At 41.6% G+C, this 11,557-nt stretch overlaps 1 protein-coding gene across 1 annotated transcript in view; it reads left to right on the plus strand.

Moving 5' to 3' along the window:
* LOC143974499 (ectoderm-neural cortex protein 1-like) overlaps positions 1 to 6,291 on the plus strand; it is a 30,678-nt gene extending 24,387 nt beyond the window's left edge. The window contains exon 4 of the mRNA XM_077475967.1: positions 1,546 to 6,291. The gene's annotated coding sequence lies outside the window, so the exon portion shown is untranslated. The remainder of the gene's footprint in view (positions 1 to 1,545) is intronic.
* Positions 6,292 to 11,557: the final 5,266 nt, after the last annotated feature.

The following is an 11,557-nucleotide window of genomic DNA, read 5'->3' on the forward strand; positions in this document are numbered from 1 at the left end:
TGTTCAGTGAGATAAATCTTGACAAACAGAGAAAAACTTTGTCAAATTCTCCCCTTGCTGTGATTGGCAGGGGATTTACATATCTCATGCATTAGCCTAAGACATGCATTATTTTTGAATTCCCTCCCCCACTCCTTTCTTCTGCTGTTCTGCCAGGATTGGCAATTCCACACCTCAGCATGATTGGGCATGCTAAAGTCATGTGGGGACTTTTCTGGGTTTTGACTAGATGTTAGTGATCATAGGAGAAGTTCAGTGTAAGAAATACACAGGAGAAAATGCATGTTGACAAGGGGAGTGTAGAGGTGGGCGGGGAGTCTACTGACATCACAACTCCACCCACCGAGCCCTGGAAAACAGACCCACCCACAAATTCTGCAGTTTTTCGGGTCTCATAGCAGACAGAGGGGAGACATTTGACAGATAAGTTTACATGCAGGAGGCATGCAGGAGGCATGTATATCCTTCTAGATAACTAATATTGCAGTAGTTTAGAAAGGATGAGAGTGAGTTTACATCCACTTTAAGTACCAACAGGGTCATTCATTTAAAGCCCCTCACCGTGATAAAGACCTCCACCCTCTAAGAGCTCACACAGCTTCGAGTTGGTCTATGGGCAGGCAGATGTAATCGGACTTGTGTCTGTTTACACCCAAGTCCCTCCAGATCCACAAAAAAAGGCTGCATTCTTTTCTGTTTTTCTAGACTTAAATTTGATGAATTGGAGGTCGACTGATGTAAATGGGCTGAAGTCTATGTACATCTGGCCGTCCATAGAGCCACCGTGGGTCCGCGCCTGTCCGCTGTGTCACTGTAGAAACAAATTCAGGCTGGGTTCACACCTAATACGGATGCCACTCACAGCAGGGGTCCGGTCCATCCCTGTTCTCCATTTCAGGGGCAAATCAGGGCCGAATTTTTGCCTGAATTCAGACCTAAAAACTGAGCCAAAGACCCTTGTGCAGTGCTCTCCGCGGCCCCCCTGGAGATGTGTGAACCAAATCCATTGAAAGCCGGTCACAATCTCCTGTCATGCAAATTGGAATATGGAAAAACCTGCATCCAATTCCCATAAGTTTGAACCCAGCCTGAACAGGCGCTGATGTAAAAAAAACTGTCATCTGTCCTGTTCAGCCCCAATTCAGCGGGGGATGTGTTCACAGATCACCTGCTGAATGGAGCGGAGTGGCACCATGTGAAAGGACCCTAACTGATTTCTGTATTTTAAAAAAGCCCTATCTAAATACCCCTTAATCTACACTTGTAGGTCAAAGTGGTTTGTGAGGGTTTACAACCACTTTAAACTGTTTGTTTCTCCTCTCCTGTAGGCAAAACTTGCAATTAAACCCTGCAGTGCAGGCGCAGCCCAAATGCAAAGGATTTGCATTTTAATTTTCATAGAGGTGGGCTTCAACTTGAGTTTGAAGGATTGATGTGTATTGCACTTTTCTGTAGTTTTCTGTGCACAAATGACATTTCTTTGTATGCCATTTTCCCATGTACTTATTCATACTTGGCAGTAATGTGTATTATGTTTATTTGCAGAGTATCCAGAATCATTTCCCTGGTGAATAAGAACAGCACTGTGATGGGAGTTTCCTGTAAATCAAGGTTGTCGCTAATGTCTGCCCGGAAGCCAACAATGGCAACAGATGTCTATCTGTATTATCAGTGTTAAAAAGTGAAAACGGACCTCTCTTTACCTGTTTCATGCATTAGTGACTTGTACACTTGCTACAAGTTTGTCATTTTATATTAAAATGACTGTCTTGAGACTGAATGTTGAAAATTGTGAAATCTCGCACGGAGCGGAAAAAAAAAAAACAGTTTTCCTAAGTACATTCCTATAAAGTCCGGGAAAACATACAGCTGTGATGTCTTTTTTTTACATATTGAATTTTGAGAAGACAATTTTGTATTAGTGATTTTTAAATGACCTCTTGTGAACCTAGTAAATTGTACGTTTTGAAGAACATAAGATATCATCCATCACCTTTTTTACTCCAGGAAAATCTTTCTCTTAACTGACAAAAATACATTCCATTCAAAAATTAAAACGAAACTGACGCATGCAGAGAATAGAGCCTTCCTTCCCGGTACCTCACTGGTTATCCAGACTTTAATTCATGTCTAAGTAGCAATATAGACATATATCAAGGAAACTGTTAGATGTGACTGAAAGCTCCAAGGCCACATAGGTCACCATAAGGCCTCATGCACACTGGGTGCTTAGCACCGGTGTATGAGATCCCAGCATTTAGGTGGGCGCAGGGCTCTATGGGAGGATGGGCTGCCATAGGGCTCTATGGGAGGACATCTGCTGGGGCAGGATGGTGCACAGAGTGATGCTAAAGTTTAGGGGCAGTGTGCTCCTGGAGATAAATGCCTGTAAGGCAAGCGTTCTGCGATCCAGGCTTCACCCAGTGTGTATAAGATCTTAAGCTGGCCATAGATGGATCAATATTCAGACAGTTCTGAAGGGATGGTTTTAATTGAACAAGCTTGTTGGATCATTTTTGTTCGATTAGCACATTACACTATATCAGTGTGTTCTGACAATAGAGGAGTTCCTTCTGTCACAATACAATAATCTAGCAGGAAGAATTCCTCCATTAACTTTGTGTGGATGGAGGAATCGGTTCCAATTTTTTTCAATCAGCCTGCCTTTCACATTGAACGTCCTTTATTTACTTCCCTTTGGCTTATTAAATATACCATTCCAGATTGGGCTTTAATTTTGCTCAATAAGCACAAAAAAAAAACCGAATTATTCTGTCACATATGCATAGCTTTTTGTGTCATGTCTGCGCTGCCTATTTTATTTGAAGGAGTCTAATTAGCCTTCCCAGTTCTTATCTAGGACTAAAGAACAATTCACTTCTATTTTGTGGACATGGGGAGAAGGGTATGTATTTTTTAGTACAGCAAAGACAACTGGGCAGGGCTGGCACCATTCCTTTTAATTTCAGTTTAGCAAATTTCATTCACCCGCAACAGCAACTAAGTGCATTTCTGCTGAAATCAACATGTATTTTTCTGTACATGCAGGTGTTTATCCCAAGGGTTAAAACATGCAGATTTATTTTTATTTTTTAATGCCCTTGCATACACACGTTCAGGTTGTGTAGATTCCTTGAAATCTTTCATGCAAATGCATTCAAAGGGCCTCGCGTTGTCATAATTCAGTCTGTTTCTGCCCTCAGGAATCACAGGCATTTGGGTACAGCTGCGACAAGTAGCCTCTTTAAGTTGATGACTGTGGTTGCACACGTCTGAGCAGTTACATGCGTACAGGGATGGTTGAGTGGTAATAGACATGAACAGTTTGTGTCCAGGGCTGCTCACGTCCCTGTATGCATAGAAAACATATGGATGCATATACAGCTTTGGTATCTAAAAGCCTGTCATTGATTTGTACAGACTGCTGGTTGCTACTCCTATGTGAATGAGCCTTAATACTAACATATGCCACTTTTACTTTTAGGATGTTGGATTTTTGAGTCATTAAGATTATTATTCAAACATACTAGAAAACAAGGTAGACTGTATTCTTCTGGTTCAAAGTCAACAATTCTCTTTGAAGGTGAAGGGGCCAAACAACTTTTTTTGTATATGATGACTTCAGAATGGGCACACTTTTGCTAGAGATTTTACTTTTTATGCAGTAACACATTGATGTGAAAATACATTTGTATTTTAGTAGTCGTGCAGAAGTAGACACACTAAAACACAACATTTTAAAGGAATTCTGTAGTGAGATGAATACGTCGGAATATATGTATATATATATATATATATATATATATATATATGTCTGGCTGGCATGCTGATCTTAGACCCCTTTCACACTGGGGTGCTTTGCAGGCACTACAGCACTAAAAATAGTGCCTGCAAAGCACCCTGAAAGAGCAGCTGCTGTCTCTCCAATGTAAAAGCCTCAAGGGCTTTCACACTGGAGCGGTGCACTGGCAGGACGGTGAAAAAGGTCCTGCTAGCAGCATCTTTGGAGTGGTGAGGGAGCGGTGTATACACCACTCCTTCACCGCTCCTGTCCATTGAAATCAGTGGGGCAGCACAGCTACTCCGCTGGCATAGCGCTGCTGCAGCAGCGCTTTGCGGTGGTTTTAACCCTTTCTCGTGTGCTAGCGGGGGGTAAAATCGCCCCACTAGCGGGCAAATAGCATTGCAAAATTGGCAGTAAAGCGCCACTAAAAATAACAGCGCTTTACCGCTGATGCGCCCCCACCCCAGTGTGAAAGGGGTCTTGGAGCTTTAATACATTACATCATGCACCTGAAACAAGCAGTCCTGACTTCACTGGCCTCAGAAGTGTGCAGGTGCATTATTGTAGTGCGGTAATGCGCTGCAATGCATATTACATGAGTTGTGGTGCCATTCATTTGGAATGGCATCCGAATGAACTAAGGCAACACAACTGTGTTGCAGCATGTTAGGTTACATTGGCAGCCCAATTCATTTTAATGCGCTGCCCCAATGCAACACGTGCGTTAATGCTTTGCAAAACTGTAAATATGCCCTTAGTAATTTAGAATAATAAGGCCACACAGCTGATATATTCAGAAGAAGGTGGGGAAGGCAACCTCTGGACGCCTCAGTACAGAATTCCCTTAAGAACATTATGATTACTATTGTTGCTTTTCTGTTTCAATTTTTATTCTGTTTAACAAGTAGCTAACATGCTATTGCTCCACTCATGAAGGGGCTAGCGTTGACAGAGGTAACAATAGTTAGCATACAAAAATAAAAAAAAATGCTGCAGAGTGAAAAAGAGAACTGATATAGGTCTTGTATAATGCCCGGAGGGCCAAGGGATCCTGGGGAGGTTCCTTACAGCGGGGTATGCGCAAGGCCCATCAAAATCACTATCGTTGCTTTTCAGTGCACATTTCATGAATTTGCACAATAACAACCAATTCAATCATTTTTAATTGTCTAGTATTTATATTGCATGTGATCATTGGCATTTGATAGATATTTCATTGTATAGCTTAAAAATAACTGGTATTTCTGCTAATTCTTATCACAGTTGATAGGAGAATTATCAGACATGTGGTCAGATAGTAGGGTTGATTTATTAAACGAGTAGAGCATGTTTACTAACAAGGTGAATTTAAGTGAAAATTTAATTTTCAAAGAATATTCGATCGTGTGCAAGGAAAATTAATTGACTTGCTTGTACATGATTGGGTAATTAAAGTCAATACAGCTTCATTCCATTCACAAAGCTTAGTACAAATTAACTTTGCTATTCCTTTAGTAAATGAACTCCAATGACTAGATGCATATATCCACTTTACTAAAAAGTTACAAAGATGTCAGAAATTTTCTTCTGATTATTTTCAAATGAAAATTTCCATTCTGACACAAACAAGGCAAGCAGCAGCATTTGACATATGTCATGCGATGTCTGCTTTAGGGTTTGTGTCTATGGGCTTTTGTTTACATCAAATGGGTTTTGCAATCCCATGCATGTCTAGTGCATTTAAAGCAGTTTAGATGAAAGTCTAATGCCCTGTACACACGGTCGGACATCCCGACCACAAAATCCGTCTGATTTTTTCCGACGGATTTTGGCCAAAACTTGTGTTGCATACACGCGGTCGGACAAAGCTGTCAGAAAATACGATAGTTCGGAACGAGGTGACGTTCTTGCATACGACGGAATTACGTAGAGGCTAATAGCCAATAGCTTTGGCCTTGTAATTTAATCTGAGCATGGGTGGCACTTTGTCCGTCGGAATTCTCTACAAGTCTGATCGGATTTTTTTGTCGGAAAAATTTAGATCCAGCTCTCAAATTTTTTCAGATGGAAAAAGTCCGATAGAGCCCATACCCAATCAGATTTTCTGACAACATAATCCGATCGGACCTTTTCTGTTGGAATTTCCGACCGTGTACAGGGCATTAGAGAGGTCAAATGCACCTGTCAATGAATTCTCAATGATCTCCGGTGTCTCAAACTTTACACAAGCCTAAAGCCCGTCGACACAGGCCCTGATTTGTAGTTGTTTTTTGTACTACAGCAAACACCAGCCTCTACCTACAGGTTTGATAAATGTCCTAAAAACAACTTTACAGAACATTGCATGATCTTAAAAATCCTAACCTACAATTCTGTTGGTTGACAAACTAATTAACAAGCTACCAAGAAATAAGAATTGTAATATTTGGTGTTTTTCATTGTGTGCATAGAAAAAGAAAATGTCTTTGTATATTTAATATTTCTTTCAGCCTGGAGCTGATATTTGTCAATAAAAAGAATTAAACTGTGTTATGTGTTCTTTGTCACCAGATTCTGTTGTGTGCATTAAGGTTGTTAGATTAACAGCCCTATTTTTACCACGCTTTGATCACCTCCCTTAAACTACAAAGGCAGCCGAACAGAGCTGTACACATGCCGTGGCCGCAATGCTTTGCTTCACAGCTGATATTATACCCTCTATGTGTTTCAGCAGGCAGTTCCGCCGCTGGACATGGCCGACTTGAGTCAATGGGACCGCTCTACAACGACCCTGCAACCATGTGTAATGCACATGGTTGTGGTGTGGCATTTAGAAGGTTAAAACAGGCAGTGAGCTGGCAATGTACCACATCCTCACTGCCTATCAACTGCCTCTGAGGACATAAAGCATACCTATGCTCCTTCCCTTGCGGAATCATTGTCTGACCCGCCTGAAGCCTTAGCGGCCTCTGAGTCATTGCCTGTGGAAGTTGTATTTTAGGAAAAATCTCAAAAACCTTTGCAGGATAAGATTGTGTCCAAGTACTAGCAGGCCATAATTATGAGGCTTATAAAGACCATTTGGCTCTTACTGATGCAGTTTGTGCCAACCTAAAGATGGAAGAGCAGCCTGTGGCTGGAGCTGCTGGGCTCATGCTCGTCGCTGGAACAGATGGGTTCAGGTAAGAAAAAAAGGGGGGCTCTGGGGGTAGAAGCATATGCATTAAGGTGAAAAACCTGGAGACTTTACAACCCCTTTAAGTTTCTAAGGCCCAACCCAAGCCAGAAACCCAATTTTACCTCAAGTCCTGGGCCCCCAAATCTCCCAAACCTGCAGACAAGTCCTCTTTTGCATGAAGGTCAGCCCCTACTTATCAAAGTGGGGGCATGTCTGTTAGCCTTTGCAGACATGTGGATGCAGAGTAAGTTTCAACAATCTTGGATTTCAAGGCCTTGAATGTGGACTGCCTGGCCTCCAGGTTCAACAACAAGCTGGACAGGTTTGTCTCCAGGTACAGAGATCCTCTGGTGAAAGCAGTGAATGCTATGATGGTTCTATGGGATCAGTACAGTTTTTCTACTCTGAAACTCCTACTTTGTTTGCTCTGCATGATGAAAATGGAGAGCAATCCAGTAGTTCTTATAGCTCTGGACTGGCTTAGGCAGATGTGGTACTCTGACCTATAGTATGTTAAAAGCCAGGATGTAAAGTCTAACCATCCCACATGAAAGGCTTACTTTACTTGTTCTTCATCCACAAAAAATACTAAGCAGGATGAATTTATGACTTTTTTACATTCAGGCTTGGATCAACAACTGGAAAAATTTATTGTTAAGGGTAAGATCCCAGCATTTTAAAAATGTGGTTCTCTCTGTACTTTGAACCTGTCAGAGATATTCCACTTTCACTCACAAGGTTTAATTTGTCACCATCAACTCTGCAAGGCACGTGTCTTTGTCCTGTAAAATAGTTGTTCTTAAAAAAAGAAAATGTGGTATTAAGGCCTATAACTAACTTCCTCCTCAAGGTGTCTTTGTCCTTTCACCTCATCCTAGGCATTGTGTTTCCACCCCTCCGACCAGCCCTATAGATCAGAAAGAGATTTTCCCTCATTGCCTGAATGTAGTTCAAACTGTGTTTGTGTACCTTGCAACCACTGCTTCCCTTAGAAAAAGTGTATCCCTCTGTGCCATTCCTGAATGTACCTGCAAAGCGGAACCAACTCCTAGTTCCATAATTTCTTAATGGCTCAGACAGATCGTCGTTCAAGCTTTGTTTCAAAACTTAGGCATGCTAGGTGTGGTTATACCAGACTGGTCACTGTTTTTCTGTTTCCCAGTGACCAATTTCTTCTGCATGCAGCAGTTTAACCCAAATGTCACTCAGTCTTGTATCCCTCAATGTCCTCCAAGAGAAGGATTTACAGTGAGCACAAAAATCCCATTTTATTGCACTTTGGGGACATTTGCACTTTGTTGACTGTTGGTATGCAGCTCTCTCTCCTAGAGTTTGATTGAATAAACAATGCAGTTGGTGTGTCAACGCATTGATATCTAACAGAAATATCACTTTAAAGTTGAATGGCCTTTAAGCGGTATAAAATAAATTATACAAAGTAGCACTGGGCAACTTACCTAATGTGGAAGTTAGCAACACAATGGATTTAGTTATATTTTGGTGAAAAGATAAAAAAATAAGTAGTATATAACATTATGGTACTTGGTAATGTGCCCATATACAATTTGGTAATACAAAAGCAAGAAGTGGCCTTAAAGTTTTTACTAAACCCAGGACCCTGCTTTTACTATATCTGGTCTCCCACAGTACACAGAACATGGAAATGCAATTATTCTAGTAAATATAAACTGCTAAATACCTTTTCTCATCAGCATTTAGAGCAGTCTTGTGACTTCTATCAGTGTCCAGCCAAGCGCTGATTAAAGCGGCGTTCCACCCAAAAATGGAACTTCTGATTTAAGTACTCGTGACCCCCTGATATGCCACATTTTGCGGGGGGGAGCGGGTATCTGGTTTTGATCGGTACGCAGCTCCCACTTCCTCTCCTGGTGCAGAGTAGAAGTTCACCTTCCCCCCTCCCTCCCTGTTATTTTCTGGGACATGTAACAGGTCCCAGACAATTGCCCTTCCATTCAAGACAGCGTAGCACTAATCGCTCCCAGCTGTGAAGGCTCAAGCTGTCACAGCGGGCACCCACACTTGCAATGCTGGTGCTGTGGAGAGGAGGGGGAGAGCAGCTGCATCGCTGAACTGTGGGACATGTAAGTGTCTGTTTAATAAAAGTCAGCAGCTACACTTTTTGTAGCTGCTGACTTTTAAATAAGTGGAACTCTGCTTTAAATCTTGTAGGAAATGTTTTGTGACTGTCCTATGAGACTGCAAGACCCCTGACCCTCTGTCTGAACAGTGCTGATAGACCCTGTGCTGATCACATACACCCACTCAAGAAAAAAAAAAACTAGCAATACACATCAAACTGAGAATGTGCAGCCTGACACCATAGACTCTGTGTTATCAGGAAGTTATTAGGGGACGGTGGAAGGAGGGGAGGATCAGAGAAGACATGCTCAAACAGCCATTTTACACAATGCAGAGGATCAACCCCTTAGGTTCCACAGTGAGTATACCAACAAGCATGCTTTACTGCATATACAGACTGATTTTACAGGTTTAGTAAGATCCCTTTCACACTGAAGTGCTTTTCAGGCACTTTTGTGCTAAAAAATAGCACCAGAAAACTACTTCCCATTCATTTCAATGGATGCTTTCACACTAGGGAATGTTTGGAAGACTTTAAAAATCGCCTCAAAAATGCCCCTGCCCATTGAAATTAATGGGAAGTGCTTCCAAAGCCATTCAAAAGTGCCGCAAAATGTCTCTTTTTTTTTTAAGGTCACGTTATCACCTAAAAAAAGTGCACCGCTAATGCTGCAAAAGCACTGCAAAGACGCCCAAGGTTGTATGGGCAGTTTTTGAGCGCCACAGTGTGAAAGGGCTCTAACATTTTAATTCTACAGACACCATGCCCTCCAGTCCAAAGCATGCAAATGGTTATGCCCAGGGCAAGAAAAGCAGATGAGCAGGACTGCAAAGATAGGCCAAGATGGGCAAATGTAACCTGAGTTGCTAGGTGAGTATTACTTGTATATGGTTTCATGGGGCCTTGCTCTCAATTGGTGATTTTCAGTTTTACCATACTCATATTGATTTCAGCATATGCACATAATCTGCACAAAATACAGTCTAAGATTATGAGGGTAAACATGCTAACAGTTATTATAATCATTTTGAATGCAATCAAGCACGCAAGTGCACAGATTCGAGTATTCTTCAATTCAGCAAGCAGACTGCTCTTACCCAATTTTCTAGTTATTAGTCAATAATTTATAAACACTAGCTATGTGTTCTAAAAAACATTTAACTCTGTAAAATATACAAAGAACACAGTTGAATTACAAAGCAGCGGTAACCGGTAACCAGCATACTGAACCCGTTTCAAATGACGGAAAAATTAACTCTGATTGGGTGGTTTACCTTCTCAAACAATTATATATATATGTTTTTTTTTTCCGAAGAGTGTTTGGTTCTGCTAGTTTCTGTTACGTATGGGATATAATGTAAACTTTCCCAGACAACATAAGGGCTCGTTTATACCATATGCAGTCTGGTGCATTTTTTTGAACATATCCTAAACGTATCTACAGTAAATTCAATGTTTAATAATCACCTAGTCCACATCATTGTGTGCAGTTTCAGTGCTTTCACAAAAAGTACAGCGGCATGCATTTTTTTCACACCTGAACAAATTAAAAAGTGTGAATGCAACAGAACGCAAGTAAATATGAGAGAAAACATTTGCATAGTAAATATAGGTTTTTGTAGTGATGGAAAAAAAATTATGCCAAAAAACACACTCCAAGTGCTTCACAAAAGCATGTAAATATGCTTGTGGAACTACACACTGAACACAGGGATTGTGCTATAAATGAGCTCTAAGATAAAATATTTGAGTGTCACTACTTTTTAAAGGTGATGTTCGCTTACTGCAGGTAGCATGTACAGCTGGGAAACCCACCACTACTTCTTATAAGTAAATCTTGTATCGTTTTAGCTTGAATAAAGTATAACTGATGTTGCCCCCTTTGTTTGTTGCTACCCAGCCACCCAACTCCATCTGTCACCTTCCCATTAAAGAGACCACACCTTTACTTGGAGTAATAAGTGGCCGTAGCAGCCTCTTTATTAATTAAACATAATAAACATATCAAAAGAAACAATGAACTTATCATATAACTGAATACACTGAAAACGCGTTGGTTTTCTGCAGGGTCTTCCCTCTCCCCACCCATTAACATACCAATCAACCGGCACTGCGATCGTATTAACTGTACCAGGCCTCAGGCTGATATGCTAGCTCAGAGGCCACCAACTCTTGACCGCAGTGCCCCCCATTCACCATCTTCCATATAACCATTGTTATATGGCATCAGCAACGAGCCCATATCTCCAATGGGTCCCGCATCAACTTCTCTGTGGGGAGGGGTTATCTTCCATTACCTGACAGGGACCAACATCCGCCAACCGCTACGACATCCAACCAACATCTAAAATAAAAACGTGTTAACACCTCCTGATAACCAAAGGATTGCCACGCCCATCCACCAGTACCCCGTCCCCCCTCTTCGTATGCAACTAGGGAGGGAGGGTGGGAATCTTCTTCCTCTGACTGACGCTGGGGCGGTGCTCACTCCTCGTGTCGCTAAACTCCGCCCCCTGTTCTATCTACCTATCCCTGC

This window comes from Lithobates pipiens, unplaced genomic scaffold, assembly GCF_037356315.1.
Source record: "Lithobates pipiens isolate NorthernLeopardFrog02 unplaced genomic scaffold, aLitPip1_a1.2 Scaffold_13, whole genome shotgun sequence".
Taxonomy (NCBI): Eukaryota; Metazoa; Chordata; class Amphibia; order Anura; family Ranidae; genus Lithobates; species Lithobates pipiens.